The sequence below is a fragment of the Dermacentor albipictus genome, unplaced genomic scaffold (assembly GCF_038994185.2).
Source record: "Dermacentor albipictus isolate Rhodes 1998 colony unplaced genomic scaffold, USDA_Dalb.pri_finalv2 scaffold_24, whole genome shotgun sequence".
Lineage (NCBI taxonomy): Eukaryota > Metazoa > Arthropoda > Arachnida > Ixodida > Ixodidae > Dermacentor > Dermacentor albipictus.
In genome coordinates, this window is record NW_027225578.1 from 4,207,618 (window position 1) to 4,212,460 (window position 4,843).

The following is a 4,843-nucleotide window of genomic DNA, read 5'->3' on the forward strand; positions in this document are numbered from 1 at the left end:
AAGCTTAAGCGTGCTCCAATTTTTATTTATCTTTAATAAAATTTTGCTCCCTCACTCACTCACCCGGCATCATTTTTATGCGACTGATGCAGCAATGACTTATTGAGGTGTTGCACTGCTCTCGGAAAGCATGCCACAATTATTTAAACACTGTTTACCTGCGCTTATGGGGATGCGAGTTGCTACAGCGACGGCGCAAGCATAACCTTGTGTCGCCGCCTGTTGCCAGCTACAGAAAGCAGCATTTCAGGGAGGGAAGTCGCCTGTTCCAAAAGCGGGCAATACGCGGCAGCCCGCTCTGAAACGCAGCTTTCTGCAGCTGTCGGGAGGCGGCGAAACGAGTTGATTTTTGCGCCGTCACGGTAGCAACTTGCATCCCCATAAACGCAGGTAAATTTGCACCTTTTGTTTAAAAAAAACAGACAATTGACCATACTAAGTGTTATACTTAATAAAGTAGACGGCAAAATGCGATCGTTTTGCAAAATTTGAGCAATAACAGTGAAGCGGTGAGTGCAAAAGCTTTTTTTCGAACACGCGAAGCGAAATATTCAAGACCCTGTAGATAACGCCCTTGGTAGCACCACAGCCTCAAATAAAAAGTTAGTAAAATAACTGACTTTTTCGGGATTGAATAAGTTTTGTGAAGAAAATAATAATTTTACGGTTTACATTTGCATTAGCAGTTGGACGCCGGGTGGCGCACAATGTCTAGGCGTGTTCGTGTATTGCAAGAATGCGGCAAGTCTGATGCAAAGAACAACGAGAAGCTGCTGCATAAAGGAACGAAACAATTGAAGCTGCCAGGTTATATGGGAACGAAACGAACACACCTTTAGTGGTTGCGGCAGTTTCAGGAGGCAAACGTCGTTCGCTGCATTTAAGTGTTCTGTGGCTGCACCTGAGTGACAAAAGCGGCGCACAACATGGCAGCGCCCAAAGGGGACTGTAGCGAGAGCAGTAGTGGAAACAGTGGTGTCGCAGCGACGGATTCATCGCCCAGCGAAAGTGAAACGCTGGAAGGTCGTGCTGCGGCCATCCAGGAAAAGCTGGACAACACTTACCGGCAGATTGTGTTCCTCGACCAGCAAATCCGCGACCTGAAGCGTCTTTACAAGCGTGCCGAGAAGAATAACAAGTACGCCTTTCGGTACAACATTCGCATGAAGATGTCCATTGCAAGTGGCATAAAGATGATGTACTACCACTATGCCAACACGAAAGTGGCTGAACTGGAACGCATCACAACGCAGATGGAGGAGGCGCGCTCAACGGCCAGTGACACCTCGGACGGCGATAGGGTGTAGTCCTTTAGTAGGTGGCATGGTTTAAACTTTTCATTGTGAATGTTCTGTGCAAGTGCTGCAGTGCTGCGCAGTGCTCGGTTGCCGGCTTCCCGAGCGGCATTTGTTCACGAGTGTTTTGTGCAGCGCCGACTCGTTTTTATTTTTTACGTCCCTGCGAGACAGTCATAGTTTACTTCTGCGGCACGAAACGCTACATGCTTGATGAACTCAGAGGTAACATTGTGATTTGGAAATCAATTGCGCATGTAGCGATTTAATAGGGGTTGAGGCTGCGTCCGTTCATGATTTCTTTTCTAAGGTCATGGCATGTTGCGCACAGACGAGTCAGACTTTCATGAACAGCGATGTTTGTGCTGCGCAACTTGCAAGAGAGAAACCTCTGAAGAGGACACGTCTTCAAAACAAAGTGGTAAAAGCAACCCGGACACCGCGCCATCTATCTGGGCATAGCGAATAAAGAAGTGAGATGTAAGAAGTGAAATAAAAGTGACAAGCCCATTTGACGATGTCACTCGGGCTAGGGCTTATGGTTTTATGATTGTATGGTTGTGTTGTCTGTTCTACCCCAGCTTATTTGTTAACATTAGCATTATTTGTTTCTTAGTTAAGCTCCGCCACCCCATTTTATTTTTCCATGCATTCCTCTGCGAAATGCACTGTTAGCTGGCCAACCTTTTCTTTACTCTACGATTTCAGTGTTCTTTTGGATCACACTTCTTTTTTTGTTGTTGCATGTTTTACCCCAGATTTTTTCAGCTTAATGCACCAGCATTATTTGCTCCTCAGTTCATCTACGCCACCATGGTTTTTTGCCGTGCATTCCTCTGCGAGTGTTTCCTCTGAGCGTTGGCTGGCCGACCTTTCTTTTGTTTCAACTTGGATATATTGAATGTCATTTTAGATCACAATCTTTTGTGTATCCTTGTAAAGTCATACGCCATTATAAAGAAGTGTGTGGGGCCTCCGAAATTATTCGTTATACAGGTCACTTTGTTGTAAAGGTCGCACACAACACAGCTCACAAGAGGACCAGGACAGAATCATACCTTCATTATAAAGGTAATTTCGTTGTAGCAGCGTTTGTTCTAGTGGTGCACGACTGTATATGCACTTCAGTATGAGCGTTATGCTAACACCTTTTAGAACTTTGAGTTATATTGTTGCAGGAACCATTAAGTTTAGTGACAAAAAGATGCGATGTTTGGTGTGTGTTGTGTGCCAGAAAACATGACTGCCTATCTTTAAGCCATGTATGTATGGCACTGTTCTTGTCTCATACAACTGCAGTATGATTGCAATGCATACCGTCTAGGTATCTTTAGAAACTGTGATACATATTGTGGTCATTCTGGTCAGTCATTGTGCATGAAAATCTCAACTAGCCACAGTCTCATTGCAGTGCTACTAACAAATTCAGGTGTATAAATGCTGCAAAGATGGTGGTGAATGAGGATGTGATGTGGCCCAACATTGTCGATGTTCCACCTCTCGAAGAGGAGGAGGAGGAGGAAAAACGTTTATTGAGCTCTAGAAAATTTTATGAATTTCGCGGAGTCAGATGGTGTCGTCCATCTTCTTGGCAATGGCCGTCTGCCCCTAGTCCAGGGCTCCGCTGAATGCCGCTGCCAGCTAGGCCCGTCGGATCAGCCCTAGTTCGACGTCCTGATGGTCGCTGGAGAGCATTCCTTCCCATTGCTCCGCGCTCGGGTTTCACAAGGCTTTCAAAGCACCCTGACAGTGCAGCATGGGCTTAAAACGAAATACTTATGGGCCCCATTCCCTCCAGACTTCTTCAAATGGACACTAAAGGCAAACATTAGGTCATACGTTGTGCTGGTAGATTACTCTTTTTGGATTCCATTGGGGACACATTCGCTTATTTGTAGGGAAAATGTTATTTAAGGCTGAATGTATCCATCGCTTTCAAGCACCCGCAAACCTAAAGCCATAATTCCCTTTTCATTTTTTTTTTACTTTTTTGTCATTGGTTCACATGTTGCTGTTGTTGCCAGGTTCAGTTATGCATCACAGAGTATGACAAGAAAAGATTAGAGTTGAAAGAAGTGTTATGAAAGGCAACACCACCTGCCATGGTTGCTTAGTGGCTATGGTGTAGGGCTGCTAAGCACCAGGTCGCGGGATCAAATCCCGGCCATGGTGTCCGTATCTCAATGGGGCTGAATTGCAAAAACACCAGTGTACTTAGATTTAGGTGCATGTTGAAAAACCCCAGGTGGTCCAAATTATTCCGAGTCCCTCACTATGGCTTGCCTCATAATCAGATAGTAGTTTTGGCATGTAAAACCCCATAATTTAATTTATTTTTTTTTAGGACAGCACTTGGTGTTAAGTCAACAGTAACAAAATTTTGGAACACCCTAAAGGCCTAGGTATTGTACTAATATAAAGCCACCTATGTGCAAAATTTTGTTTTAAATACGATTGAATGCATCTGGAAAAGCTCACAAAATTGCAGACTTGAGTGATCCATTAGGCACTGAAACTCGTTTATTGCAATGGCAGCAGGCTGTTACAGCTGACACAGCCATCTTTAGAAGAGCCTTTTTTTTTTGTGATGCATGCAACGTCATACTCATCTACTACAGTATTGCATGTTGTGGCTGCCACAATACATGCACTGATGCCACTGCTGTTATGAGGGTCTATGAGGGGTGCAACACTTTGGCAGAAATTATCGAGTGCGAATGTTGCGCAGTGGTTGGCGTGTCCCGCTCTGAAGTGCACGTTTATGTGGAATCCCGAGTTTGCATTCTAGTGACGTATGTAGGCAGAAGAAATGCCTAATGTGTTGAAGTAGTGAAACCATTGACTATCATGTGCTGTATAATTAACAGGTCTGTGTGCCACAATATACCTGAAGATAATACCCATGAGGTAATTATCTTCAGGTATATTGTGATGGTTTATTGTCTAATTACATAGATGTGATCACTTGTCTTACTTTGCGGATCATAATGCTGTGCCGTGATTTCTGCATCCCAATCAATACAGTGGCGGCGATGGGCAAAGTTTTCTTTTACTCCAGTAGCAGTGGACTTTTCCAGAAACATGCACTGCTGCGCATTCCCTTGCTGGTGTTTTGCGAGAAGATGCTGCCATCTATGTGACCGTAAAGTCTCCTGCAAACTTTTATATTTTCCCAAAGTTTTTGTTTTTATTGGTTGTCAGTTGCCGGCTCAAAGTGTGCATACTACTGAACCTTAAGCAAAGGCTTTTGCTGCCTTCAGCATGCCTTGGGAAAACGAAAGTTGGTGCTTGAACATGCTGCGCACCTGGCTATGACAATACTCTGAAAGACAGCAATGTTTCATTCACTACTGTGAACAGGTGTTCACTTGGTGAGTTGTCGTTTAGGTCTTATTGTTTGACACACGATCACTCAACCTTGTGTGCACATGTTATTGCATTCCTATGCTTTTGAAACATGAAAATCAGTGGATGGATTTTATCACGAGCTTGTAGGTAAAAATGCATGAAGGAGGCCGTCTATGTAATAAACACTCTCCTTCTCTCAA

At 44.2% G+C, this 4,843-nt stretch overlaps 1 long non-coding RNA gene across 1 annotated transcript; it reads left to right on the top strand.

Annotated features, from left to right (window-relative positions):
* The first annotated feature begins 1,310 nt into the window (after positions 1–1,310).
* LOC135909081 (uncharacterized) lies at positions 1,311–4,843 on the top strand. Its single transcript, XR_010566563.2, has 2 exons — positions 1,311–4,162; positions 4,217–4,843. It is a non-coding gene; the product is annotated as an uncharacterized lncRNA (long non-coding RNA).